The 14,243-nt window shown below is 55.6% G+C and overlaps 1 long non-coding RNA gene across 1 annotated transcript in view; it reads right to left on the reverse strand.

The window, feature by feature from the left end:
• LOC144365031 (uncharacterized) overlaps positions 1-1,953 on the reverse strand; it is a 113,745-nt gene extending 111,792 nt beyond the window's left edge. Inside the window, exons 1-2 of the long non-coding RNA XR_013423288.1 lie at positions 1,846-1,953; positions 1,062-1,389 (exon numbers count right to left, since the gene is read on the reverse strand). This is a non-coding gene — a long non-coding RNA (uncharacterized LOC144365031). The remainder of the gene's footprint in view (positions 1-1,061; positions 1,390-1,845) is intronic.
• Between the last annotated feature and the right edge of the window lie 12,290 nt (positions 1,954-14,243).

Here is a 14,243-nt window from a genome sequence, read left to right on the forward strand (position 1 = left end):
CATAGCCTCTTATACTGAAGTCTGGCCAACCCTGGAGTTTGTTTTCATTTGTCTTGCACTAGGCTCCACTGGAAACATTTTTGGATGATGATTAAATGAGTCAGAGAAGATCTAATTCAGTTCATCTTGCTTCAAAAAACAATGCAATCAAGCAACTGCACATAATCAACTGGAAACTTAAGAGAAATTTTTATATATAGATAGTTCTAGAACAAACTTCTCACTGTTTAAGTGAACACAAAATACAGGTTCAGGTGGTAAATATTAAAAAAAAAAAATCAGCCTAACTTTTCAACCTAGTGAACTTTGAACATTTTAAAAGACACAACTTTCAAAAATATCAATTCCAATGATCCTTTAAAAGTAAAGAAAAATGAATACTATAAGGAAGCCATTAGAACCCTGGGAGAAGGAAAAGCAAAGACAATACACTGAAAAGTGCCTTTGGCAAAGGTCAAACCAGCTTTGTCCTGTTTAACCTCTCAAGTAGATAAAAGAACTAGCTGTAAGAATCACAGCATTGTTCCAGTGCTAGAAAAGGAAAGTTTGGTAAAGGATACACAAAAAGAAACAACAGGAATTCAAGAGAATTTACCCTAGAAGTGACAGAAAAAAAAAAAGTCAATTCTAACACTTAGAACTCAGTTTTTGATAGAGTCCCAGGCCTTCCAACAGTTTTAGATAAACCTAACTTTTAAAATCAAAATATATCAAATGGCTAGCCTCTCCTTGACAGTCAAAATGTCACGTTCCATTCTGCATTTGATTTTAAAAGCAAAAATAAGCCTTTCTAATTTTCAGTTTTTGAAAACTCAGATTCATTGCTGAAAGTAAACCACCAAATTAAAAATTAATCGCCAAATAAGAAAGGATTCCTATTCACCCAATAGCGACCAAGAAAATGACATGCTGCCATTCATCCCTAAACCTTCGCATAGTTTCTTAATAATTAAGAACTCTGCTCATCACTAGGGAACTATTCCTTGCAAAGGCCAAAATCGCCATTGCCCCTAAATACCAAAGACAAGAGAGGGAACCCTTGTGCATTCCTAGAAGCTCACCCAGGCAGCTCGAGGGTCAGACGTCATGGCTCCATTCCCAGTATAGGGGCAGCCCAGGGGATGATCCATCCAAGTCCAGCGGTTCCAGGTCGCTCAGTCCTTTCCTCTGGTCCCGCAGCGCGCCACTGGCTAGCTGCCCCAACCGCTCTCCCAGCACAAGGAGAGCATGGCCTGGCCTCCAAGGCCGGGGACCTTGAGTACCGAAGCCCAAGGGAGGAGGCCCACAACCGCCACACACGAGGGCACCACGAGGGCGCTCCGAGGTCCGGTAGGACTCGACCCCCTCGGCAGTGGGCACGCGGGGGCTGGGCCACGTGCGGGAGACCACCTGCGAACCAAGAGGAATGGCTGAATGAGAAGGTCCTGGACGCGAAATGGCCCAGAACAATCGTTCGTGGGCCACGAGTAAAGGACCAATCGCAACCTGCGGCCAGGAATGCGGACAGCTGTCTCGCTTTCGGGTACCGCGCGCTAACCATTATGGGGGTCGAAGAGGACTGAGGGTGCGGGAGAGGAGGGCTGCCGAGCTGCTATGGCGGGAAGCCCCGGCTGACGCGGGAATTAGACAAGAGGACGCAGCTGGGCGGCCGGCGAGGCGCGGCCCCTACTGGGCCCCACCGCGTGGCCGAAGCGCTTATGGCGCGAGGCAGCAAATTCACTGGACCGCGGGCCGCTGAGGGCCCGGCCCCGCGCCCGCCCCTCCCCAAGAGGCTGCCTGGCCCGGAGCCAAGAAGCAATGGGCAGCCTGGACCAGGGTGCCCAGCTGGCCGCAGCCCGCACTCACCGATCCGCGGTCCCACCGCCGGCGCCGGAGCTACGCTTGGATCTCCAACGTCCTGCCTTGCCTTGGCCATCTCGAGCCTCCTTCCGCAACACACCGCCCACAGCTGCATGAGGTACTTCACCTCCGGCCCCGCCGCGGTCGCAGCCACGCCCCCTCCGGGGGCGGGGCCGACTGAAGCCGGAGGGGGGATCAGCATCTCCAACCAGAGACCACTCACAGGGCCGCTCCATGAAGATTGACGAGCGTCTGCGCCAATGGGGAAGCAGTAGGAGTGCGGAGCACCGGCGAAGGCGGGTGGGCGATTGCGCAGGAGGTGGCACTCATCCTTCGTCCTCAGCTTGGGAATGAGTCTTTGGCTGTATCTTCTTCCGAGTGGAAAGGTGAGGATGGCTTGGGTCGAGTTCTCAGCAAGTACCTTTATGTTTCCCCCGGTTGCCAGGTACCCAGTATAGTCCCTTGAGTTTCCATAAGACCCTAATCTTAGCTGAAATTTGAGGGCTCCTGGAAACAGATCTATCTGTAGGTTGTCAAACATCCTGCCCGGTTGAGGTTTCAATTAACCCTGACAGAATTATAGCCCTCTTGCCAGTTGGCTTTATACCCTGTCCAAATCTGGTAGCCTTCTGCCTTCAAAATCTTACCCTCTTTCCCTCTGCAGTCTCTTCTTCCTTTTATATTAGTCCCATTTCTAATTTCTGTCCGCCTTGCGTGAGAAAAGCCTCAGTACCTATTAAAATATATTCCTGAACCTACCAACCTAAGTAAGCCCTGGCATAGGGAAACATAGCCAGGTGGTACCAGGTGACTGATGCAAAACTAGACTTAAGAAAAAGGAGGAAAGAGGAAAGGCAAGGAAGTAAGAAAAACAAGTATGCTTTCCTAGGTCTGGAAGAAAATGAGTTTTTAAATATCTTACAGAAATGTTATATGTATTTTATATCCATGTGTCTTTTAAATTATTTACAAATAACATCACAATATGAAAAAGCACTCTTAGGAAAAGGATTTCAAATCCCAAGAAAGAATCCAAGAAAACCTAATTCATCTTATCTTGCTCTTGTCTTCACCAGAGGTGTGATAGGTATGATAAAGGTCCACATCTGTTCCAGCTAGTTACAAAGTAAAAGCTGGGGGCAATGCATAGTAATTGATAATTATAGCAAAATTCAAAGTATCAGAAGGACAGTGGAAGAAATCAAACACTTCCCTATGCCAATCTATTAATCTACAGCAGTTTCAAAGGAAAGATTTTTAAAGGTCTATTTTAAGATGACATATACTCAGTTTGTATATCATACCAACATGAAATGTACTGATAATTAACAAGGTAAGTAGGATTTTAATGAATGATTGCAATGTCCTAGTACTTGAAATATTGATACATGATAAATTGCAGTAGAATTCAAAGGTACATTGACATTCAAATAAAAATGATTTTACTTCCTTTCCTCTTCATTTACCCAGGAGAATAGCTGCCATGTCTGTGTTTAGGTCATTGATTGAAAAATATGAAGCCATGGGATACCCAGAGTGTGTTTTCAGAGTTGCTAGTTACATTTTTCTGGCCTCTCCTTTCCTCAGTAACCCTGCCTTACATGAATTGCTGCTAGGCTTAGTTGGCACCCCTATTAACCTTCAGTCACATGGTCCTGTTTTTTTTTTTTTCCTACAGGTCTTCTCCAATTAGATCATTAGTTCCCTGAAAGTAAGGTCCTTATTTTAAACTCCTCTTTCCTCCCCTCAAAATGGCTAGTTCAATACTAGACATGTAGTACATAGAATTCTACCCTTACTATTGTGTCCATAATAAAAGATTGTTTCAAATATAGTGCTCCTATGAACCAGTCCTCTACATAAAAATTACTTAGAGTATTCTTGTTAGGGGGCTAGTGCCTACCACTGAAGGGTGTCTCCCCCTTAGAGAGCTTGAAAAAGTATAACTGAATCAGAGTGTATTGGTTGTCTGTCCAGAAACTTGACTAAAGTGCTTATCAGGGGCGTATCTTTTCCCAAAACAGAAAGACTAGAGAGAGTCCCAGGCCTTCTGCAGCATCTTCATGGTGCCACACGTCTTAGGCTCCTTGTAGCCATTGGCTGTACTGCCCTTGTCATGGGGCTTTTGCCTTCAACCTCTGATGATGGCTATTCCTCTTCTAGGCATTTTGTCACATGCAGGTTAAATAGTGTGGGCGGTATTGGGAGAGAGGCAAAAAGCAAAAGATGAAAAATATTCATGCCAATTAAATCTGCCCATTTAACAGTCTTTCCTCTGTTTGCCTCTGATTATCAAGACCCATGTCACATGACCATCCCTGTCTGCAAAGGAATCAGAAATACTATTTTAAACAGGATTTTGTTTGTAAAACGGAGGAATGCAGATACTAGGTGTGGAAATATTAGCACCTGCTATAGTTACTGAATAAGTGAGTTTGTGATTGAGCTCTATTTATTTCATCAGGAAGAACTACTTTTTTAAAATGCCACTGAATTTTCAACGAAAAGACTAACCATCTGGGCTGGGATTGTGGCTCAGCGGTAGAGCGCTCGCCTAGCACAGGCGGGACCCGGGTTCGATCCTCAGTACCACATAAAAATAAAGACATTGTGCTGTGTCCATCTACACCTAAAAAATTAAAAAAAAAACTAACCATCTGATTTTAAAATGAGCAAAAGATCTGAACAGACAATTCAAAAAGTAAGTATGATGATATACAGACGACAAATAAGCATATGCTCAACAACACATATCATTTGGCAATTGCAAACTGGAACAATAAAATATAACATACCTACTAGGGACGAAAAAAAACAAAAAAGCCAAATGCAGGCAGTGATACAGAGCAATAGGAACACTCATTCATTGCCACTGGAAAAGATGCAATCACTTTGGAAAACAGTTTGACAGTTTCATATAAAGCCAGGTATAGTTTTACCATTGGACCCAGCAATCACATTTCTAAATATTTGCCCAATTGAGTTGAAAATGTTTTTCCCTTTTTATTCATTTGTTCTTTTCAGGGATACAAAAATGTAGAGTGTATTTTGCCATAGATACATGGAGTATAATTTATACTAGGATTTCATTGTACGTGATGTGGAGTTTCACTGGTCATGTATTCATATAGGAACATAGGACAGTGATGTCCAATTCATTCTAACATCTTTCCTTTTCCCATCACCCCCTCCTATTCCTATCCCCCCTTCCTTCCATTCTTTCCCCTTGTCTAATCCAATGAATTTAAATTCTTTACCCACCCCATTGTGTGTTAGCATCCATATATCAGAAAGAATAGTAGGCCTTTGCTTTTGGGTATTCTCTTATTTCACTTAGCATGATATTCTCCAGCTCCCACCACTCCCCGGGTCGAGGAGACTCCCCTCGAGGGGCGAGACCTCTCCAACCAAAGTGTTGGCGGGAGCTTCCACCGCACACCGGGTCGAAGAGAAGCCTCCAACTGAGGAGTCTGGGGGAGCTCTCACTGCACACCGAGTAGAGGGGACACCTCCCCTCGAGGGGTGAGAACCTTCCAACAGTTGGGGGGAGCTATCACCACACCCCAGGTTCGAGGGGACACCCCACTCTAGGGGCATGACCCCTCCAGCCGGGGTGTCGGGGGAAACTCCCACCACACCTGAGTCGAGGGTACTCCTCCCTCAAGGGGCGGGACCCCTCCAACCGGGGTGTAGGGGAAGCGCCCACTGCACACCAGGTTGAGAGGACTCCCCAAGTGAAGGAGACTCATCTCCAACCGGGGTGTCCGGTGGAGCTCCCACAGCATCCCGGGTCGAGGGCAGTCCCACAACGAGGGAAGTGATCCCTCCAACCGGGGTGTTGGGGGATCTCCCATCGTCCCCTGGGTTGGGGGGACTAACCCCTCGAGGGGCGAGACCCCTCCAACCGGGGTGTCGGGGGAGCTCCCACCGCACCCTGGGTCTAGAGGATACTCCCCTTAGGGGCAAGACACCTCCAGCCAGGATGTTGACACCCCCAGGTCGAGGGCAATTCCCCCTCCAGGGGCGAGATGCCTCCAACCGGGGTGTCAGGGGAGCTCCCACCACACCCTGAATCTAGGGTACTGCCCCCACTATGAGAGAGACACCTCCAACCAGGGTGTTGGGGGGAGATCCCACTTAACCCGGGGTCGAGGGGACTCACCTCTCGAGTGGTGAGACCCCTTTACTCGGGGTGTCGGGAGGAGCTCCCAGCACACCTTGGGTCAAGAGGACGCTTCTCCTCTACAAGGTAGACCCCTTCAATTGAGGTATCAGGGGGAGCTCGTACACCACCGCACCCCAGGTCAATGGGACTCCTCCCTCGAGGATGGAGAGACCTCTTACCCGTATGTCAAGGGGAGCTCCCACCACACCTCGCCTCTAGGGGACTCCTCCCTTGAAGATGGAGAACATTCCAATCGAGGTGTCAGGGGGACTCCCCACTTGAGGTTGGAGAGCACTCCAACCATGGTGTAGTGGAAAGCTCCCATCGCACCCGAGTCGAGGGGACTCCCCCTGCTCAAGGGTGAAGATTCCTCAAACTGAGATGTCAGGGGGATCTCCTACTGCACCTCGGGTCAAGGGGACACCTCCCTGAGGAGGGAGAGCCTTCCAACCGGGGTGTCTGGAGAGCTCACACTGCATCACAAGTCGAGGGGTCTCCATACCTTAGTTGGGAGAGCCCTCCAACCGGGGTGTCGGGGGAGCTCCCACTGCACGCGTGTTTAGGGTACTCCCCCATCGAGGGTGGAGGGCCCTCCAACTGGATTTCTGGGGGTACCTCCCAATGCACCCCTGGAGGGGACTCCCCCCTTGAGTAGCAAGACCCCTCCAACCTGGGTGTCGGGGGAAGCTCCCAACACATCCGGGGTCGAAGGGACTCCCCCCCCCAAGGGGAGAGACCCCTCCCAACGGGGTGTCGTGAGGAACTCCCACTGCATCTTGGGTCCAGGGGACACCCCCCTCTACCGGGTAGATCTCTCCAATTGGGTTTTTAGGGGGAGCTCATACACCACCAAACCCAGGTCTCCCCCTCGAGGTGGGAGACCCCTGCAACCAGCGTGTCGGGGAGACGTCCCACCACATATCGGGTCAAGGGGACTCCTCCCTCGAGTATGGAGAGACCTCCTACAGGTGTGTAGGGGCTGCTCCTACTGCACCTCGCCTCTAGGGGACTCCCCCCTTGAAGATGGAGAACATTCCAACTGGGGTGTGGGGAGGCAGCTCCCACCACACCCAGGGACGAGGGGACTCCTCCCTTAAGGGTGGAGAGCCCTCCAAACGGGGTGTCAGAGGGAGCTCCTACCACACCCCGCATCGAGGGGACTCCCCGATTGAGGGTGGAGAGCTCCCCAACCAGGTGTCGAGGGGACTCCCCCTTGGAGGGTGGAGAGCCCTCCAAACAGGGCGTGGGTGTGTGAGGAAGCTCTCACTGCACCCTGGGTCAACCCTGGGTCGAGCGGACTCCCCACTTGAGGGTGGATAGCCTTCCAAATGGGGTGTCAGGAGGAGCTCCAACCACACCCCGAGTAGAGGGAACTCCCTGCTCTTGGGTGGAGAGCCCTCCAGAGGAGTATCGGGGGCAGATCCCACCGCACCTCGGGGTCAAGGGGCTCCCCCCTCGAAATTGGAGAGCCCTCCAAATGGGGTGTCGGGGGAGCTCCTAACACACTCCAGTTCAAGGGGTCTCCCCCCCCCCCCGGGAGGAAGAGCCCTCCAAACAGGTGTCGTGTGAAGCTCCAATCACATCCCCGGTCGAGATGACTCCCCCCTCCAAGAGGGAGAGCCCTCCAATCAGGGTGTCTGGGGGAGCTCCCACTACACCATGAGTCGAGGCGGCTTCCCCTGAGGGCGGAGAGCCCTCCAACGGGGTGTTGGGGGGAGCTCCCACCACAACCTGGGTCGAGGGGACTCCTCCTCCGAGGATGGAATGCCCTCCAAACAAGGTGTCTGGGGGAGCTCCCACCACACCCCAGGTCGAGGCGACTCCCCCCCTTGAAAGGGGAGAGCCCTCCAAATGGGGTATCGTGGGGAGCTCACAACGCACCCCAAGTTGAGGGGACTCCCCACTCGAGAAAGGACACCCCTACATCCGAGGTTTCGGGGGAGCCCCAAAGGCATCAGGAGTCGAGGGTACTCCCCCCATGAGGGGGGAGACAACTGAGTTGTCTGAGGGGAGGAGCTCATATACCATTGCACCCTGCGTCCAGGGGACTCCTCCTTCGAGGGTTGAGAGACGTCCAACCCAGGTGTCATGGAGAGATCCCATCGGGATGTTGGGGGGGAGCTCCCACAACACCTGGGGTAGAGGGGACCCCGGCCGAGGGGTGAGAGCCCTCCAACATGGGTGTAGGTGGGAGCTCTCACCACACCCAGGGTCCAGGGGGCCTTCCCCCGAGGTTCGAGAGTTCTCCAACCAGGGTGTTGGAGTGAGCTCCAACCGCACCCCCAGTTGAGGGGACTCTCCCTCGGACAGGGGGGGAGAGCCCAAAAACTGGAGTGTCGGAAGGAGATCTCAATACACCCCGGATCGAGGGGACTCCCACCCCGAGGGGGGAGAGCCCTCCAACCGGGGTGACGGGGGGGGGGGAGCTCCCAATGTACCCCAGGTCAAGGGGACTCTTCCCTCGAGGAGCGAAACCCCTCCAACACGGGTGTCGGGGGAGCTCTCACCGCACCCCAGGTGGAGGGGACTCCCCCCTCAGGAGGAAGACCCCTGTAACCGGGGTGTCAGAGCTGCCCCCGCACTCTAAGTCGAGGGGAATCCCTCATTGATGGCGGAGATCCATCCCGGGATCATGGGGAGCTTCCACCGACACCTTGGGTTAAGGGGACACCCCCTAGAGAGGGGAGACACTTCCAACCCGGGTGTTGGGGTGAGCTCCCACCACACCCCTTTTCCAGGCATCTCCCACCTCTACAGGGGAGACCCCTCCAACTGGGGTATCTGGGAGCCCCCACTGCACTCCAGGTGAAGTGGACTCCCCCTTAAAGGGGGTAGACCACTCCAACCAAGGTGTCGGGGGCTATTCTTTCCACACCCCAGGTCGAGGGGACTCCCAGCTTGAGGGGCAAGACCCCTCCAACCCAGGTGTCTGAGGGAGCTCCCACTGCACCCTGGGATGAGGGGCCTCCTCCCCCCAGGGGCGAGACCCCTCAACCAGGGTGTCATTGGGAGCTCAGATGGCACCCCAGTCGAGGGGTCTCCACCCCCCCAGAAGCGAGAGAACTCAAACCGAGATGTCAGTGGAAGCTCCCACCACACCCCAGGTCTAAGGGGCTCCCACCCCAAGGACCAAGAGCCCTCCAACCAGGATGTTGGAGGGAATTCCAACCACACCCCGGGTCAAGGGGACTCCCCCCCAGGTGGGAGAGCCCTCCAATCGGTATGTTGGGGGGAGTTCCCAATACACCCTGGGTCAAGGGGACTCCCCCCCAGGGAGGAGAGCCCTCCAACTGGGGTGTTGATGGGAGCTCCCACTGCACCCAAGTAGAGGGGACTCCCCCACCGAGGGGCAAGAGCTATCCAACCAGGTGTAAGGGGGAGCTCCCAACGCACCCTGGGTCGAGAAGACTCCCCCTTCGAGGGGCAAGACTTCTCCAACCTGAATGTCAGAGGAATCTCCCAATGCACCCAGGTTGAGGGGACTCCCCCTCTCAAGGGGAGAGACCCCTCCAACCGGGGTGTCGTGAGTAGCTCCCACTGCACCCCTAGTGGAGGGGACAGCCCCCTCTATTGGGTAGACCCCTCCAATTGGGTTGTCAGGGGGAGCTCATACACCACCAAACCCAGGTAGAGGGGACTTTCCCCTGGAGGTGGGAAACCCCTGCAACCGGTGTGTTTGGGGGATGTCCCACTGCACATCGGGTCAAGGGGACTCCTACATCAAGGATGGAAAGACCTCCTACCGGTGTGTAAGGGGGTGCTCCAACTGCACCTCGCCTCTAGGGGACACCCCCATTGAAGATGGAGAGCCATCCAACCAGGGTGTGGGGGGAGCTCCCACTTCATCCTGGGTCGAGGGGACTCCCCCCTCAAGGGTGGAGAGCCTTCCAACCAAGGTGTCGATGGGAACTCCCATGGCACCCCGGGATAGAGGGGACTCCCCTTGCTCGAGGGTGGAGAGTCTTCCAACCCCGGTGTCTGGTGGAACTCCCACCACACCCGGGTCGAAGGGACTCCCCCCATGAGGGGGGAGAGTCCTCCAACCAGGGTGTAGGGGGAGCTCACACCACACTCCTGGTAGAGGGATCTCCACACCTGAGTTGTGAGAGCTCCCCCAACAGGGTGTTGGGGGAGCTCCCACCGCACCCTGTGTTGTGGAGACTCCCCCCTCGAGGGTGGAGAGACCTCCAAACGGGGTGTCAGGGTGAGCTCCCACCACACCCATGGTCGAGGGGACAGAGCCTTCCAAAAAGGGTGTGTGGGGAAGTTCCCACTGCACCCCAGGTCTAGGGGACTCCCCGCTGGAGGGTAGATAGCCCTCCAAATGGGGTGTCGGGGGGGAGCTCCCACTGCACCCAGGGTCGAAGGGACATCCCCCTGGAAATGCGTCAGGGGACTTCCTCCCAAGGGGGGAGAGCCCTCCACCCGGGGTGTCGGAGGTAGCTCTGAATGCACCCTGAATTGAGGGGACTCACTTTCCAAGGGGAGAGAGCCCCCCAACAGGGGTGTCATGGGTCTAGGGGACTCCCACCTCGAGGGGCAAGACCCTCCAACTGGTTGTCGAGAGGAGCTCATACTGCAGCTTGTATTGAGGGAACTCCCAGCCCGAGGAAGGGGGGAGCATCCACCCCTAGTCCAGTGGACTCCCCCCCAGGGGCTCTACCGCTCCAACCGGGGTGTCCGGGCGAGCACCCACCGCACCCCTGGTTGATGGGACTCGCCCCCAGGGGCGAGACTCCTCCAACTGAGGTGTCAGAGAGAGCACCCACCATACCCCAGGTTGAGGGGACTCCACCCCAAGGGGTAAGACCCCTTCAACCGAGGTGTCAGGGGAGCTCCCACCGCACACCGGGTCGAGGGGACTCACCCCTCGAGAAGCGAGAACACTCCAACCCATGTGTCTGGGGGAGTTCCCAATGCACCCCGGGCCGAGGAGACTCCCTCGTCGAGCGCCAAGACCCCTCAATCTGGGTTGTTGGCGGGAGCTCCCAACACACCTTGGGGCGATGGGACTCAGCTAGAGGGGCGAGAGCCCTCCAACCGGGGTGTCGGAGGGAGCTCCCAAAGCACCCCCGGTCGAGGTGACTCCCCCTTCGAGGGAAGAGACCGCTCCAACTGTGGTGTGGGGGAAGCTCCCAATGCACCCTGGGTCAAGGGGACTCCCCACTTGAGGGGCAAGACCCCTCCAACTGGAGTTTTGGAAGGAGCGCCCAACATACCCCGGGTCCAGGGGACTCTCCATGGAGGGGCGAGACCCCTCCAACTGGGTTATTTGGGGGAGGTCCCACCGTACCTTGGGTCTAGGGGACTCCCAGCTCAAGGGGGCGAGACCCTTCTAACTGGGTTGTCGGAGGGAGCTGCCACCGCACCCCGGTTCTATGGGAATCCCCCCCGAGGGGGAGATCCTTCCAACCAGGGTGTCGGGGGGAGTTCCCAATGCACCCTGGGTTAGAGGACCCCCCCCTCGAGGGGGGTAGAGCCCTCCAACAGGGATGTCGTAGGTGCTCCAACCCACCCCAAGTCGTGGGGACTCCCACCTTGAAGGGCGAGATCCGGCGGGAGCTCCCACCGCAACCCCGCTAGAGGGGACTTCCCCACCAAGGGGCGAGACCAATCCAACTGGTTTGTCAGGGGGAGCTCCCACCACACCCCAGTTAGAGTGGACTCCCCCATTGAGGGGTGAGACCTCTCTAACCAGGTTGTCAGGGGGTGCTCCCAATGCACCCCAGGTCGAGGGGAATCCCCCTCTGAAGGGGGAGATCCCTCCAACTGGGGTGTCGTGGGGAGCTCCCAATGCACCCCAGGTTGAGGGGACTCCTCTCGATGCCCAAGAACCCTCCAACTGGGGTATTGGGTGGAGCTCCTAATGCACCCCGGGTGGAGGGACTCCTCCCTAGAGGGGTGAGACCCCTCCAATTGGGGTGGCGGGTGGAGCTCCCAATTCACTCCAGTGGAGGGAATTTGCCCCCCAAGGGGCTAGAGCCCTCCAACCGGGGTATCGGGGGAGCGCCCACCACACCCTTTGTCGAGGGGACTCTCCCACTGAGTGGTGAGACCCCTCAAACCAGGGTGTCATGAGGAGCTCCCACCGCACCCCTGGTCATAAAGTCTCCTCCCCCAAGGGAAGAGAGCCCTCCAACCCCTGTGTCTAGGGGAGCTCACATGGCATCCCGGGTGTACGGGGGACTCCTCCCCCTACGGGTGAGACTCCTACAACTGGGGTATTGTGGGGAGCTCCCACCGCATCCTTGGTCAAGAAGACTCCCTCCCCTGGGGGGGCTAGAGCCCTCCAACTGGGGTGTGGGGGAGCTCCCACCACACACCTGGTCAAGGGGTCTCCCCCCGGCCGAGGGGGAAGAGCACTCCAATCTGGGTGTCCAGAGGGAGCTCCCAACACGCACACTGGATGGAGGGGACTCCCCCACTTTGGTTCAGACCCCTCCAATTGGGTGTCGATAGAAGCTGCCAACGCACTCGGTCCAGGGGACCCCCCCCCGTGGGTTCAGACCCCTCCAACTGGGGTTTAGGGGGTAGCTGCCAATGCACCCCTGGTTGAGGGGACTCCCCCAACCCCAGGGGCGAGAGCGGTCTAACCGAGGTGTCGGGCGGAGCTCTCACCACATCCCGGGTTGAGGGTACTCCCACTTCCAGGGGCAAGACCCATCCAATCCAGGTGTTGGGGGAGCCCAAAGCGCACCCTGGGTGGAGGGACTCGCCAACCAAGGGGGGAGAGCACTCCAACCTGGATATCCGGGGGAGCTCCCAACACATCCCAGGTCTAGGGGACGCCTCCCTGGTGGGTTCAAATCCCTCCAACTGGGGTGTCAGTGGGAGCTCCGGACACACACCGGGTCGAGTGGACTCCCCCCTCGAGGGGCAAGACTCATGCAACCTGGGTGTTGGGGGGAGCTCCTAACGTACCCTGGGTCAAGAGAATCCTCCCCCCCGAGGGGCCAGACTCCTTCAATCAGGGTGGCGGGGGGAGCTCAAAGTGCACCCCGGTTCGAGGGACTCTCCCCCCAAGAGGTGAGACCCCTCCAACCCGGGTGTGGGGGAGCATCCACCACACCCCATGTCAAGGGGACTCCCCCTCTAGGGGGGAGAACCCTCCAACCTGGATTTCTGTGGGAGCTCTTATACCATTGCATGCTGGGTCAAGGGGATTTCTCCCAGAGGGTAGAGAGCCCTCCAACAGGGTATGGGGGGGGCGAGCTCCACTGCACCCAGGTCAAGGGACCCCCCCCCTTGAGGGTGGAGAGCCTTCTAAACCCGGTGTCAGGGGAAGCTCCCACTGCACCAGGGGACGAGGGAACTCCCCCCTCGAGGGTGGAGAGTCCTCCAAATGGGTTGTCAGGAGGAGCTCACAAAGCACCCCAAGTGGAGGGGACTCCCACTCCAAGGGGCAAGACCCCACCAACTGGGATGTCAGGGGGAGCTCCCACCGCACCCTGGGTGGAGGATACTCTAAGCAAGTGTGGCGAAAACCCTCCAACCAGGCTGTCGGTGGGAGCTCTCCCCGACACCCCGGTTGGAGCGGTCTTGCCCCTCGAGGGGGGTGTCCCCTAGACCCCCAATGCACCCCGGATAGAAGGGACTACCCACTCTCGGGGAGAAGAACCCTCCAGCCTGGGTATCGGGGGAGCCCCGAATGCACCCGGAGTAGAGGGGACTACCCACTTTTGGAGAAAGAATCCTCCATCTGGGATGTTGGTGGGAGCCCCCTCCGCACCCCGGAGAGAGGGGCCTCACCTCTCCCTGGGGGAGACACTTCCAGGCGCGTGTCCGGGGGAACCTGCATACCACCTCACCAGGGTAGAGGGAACTCCCCTCTGCCTTTCACCAACTGCACTGGGCTCCCCAGATTTGTTTCTCCTTTCGTTTGCAGGAAAATTTGGAATTTTCACGTTTCACTTGGTTTTGCCCTATTGGGATGAATGGAGTTCAGCCTAGATATCAAACACGGTTTGTGCTAGCTCCAGAAACTTCACAAAGACAATGAATTCTCAGTGAAACCAGAAAATTTTAAATGTTCCTGCCAGCAAACTGTTTGAAATAAAAGACCCAATCTTTTGGAATCGAGTAAGTTTATGTAAAGAATAAATCCTGCACAGAACCAAAAAAAAAAAAATCAATATCTAACCCTACACCTAACCTAGCCCTAATCCTCCATTTCCATTCACCCCTGTAGAGCAAAATGATGTCATACCTGAAAATTCAAACATTTCCTGCCAGTGAATGG

This window comes from Ictidomys tridecemlineatus, chromosome 6 (genome assembly GCF_052094955.1).
Source record: "Ictidomys tridecemlineatus isolate mIctTri1 chromosome 6, mIctTri1.hap1, whole genome shotgun sequence".
In the NCBI taxonomy this organism is placed as follows: domain Eukaryota; kingdom Metazoa; phylum Chordata; class Mammalia; order Rodentia; family Sciuridae; genus Ictidomys; species Ictidomys tridecemlineatus.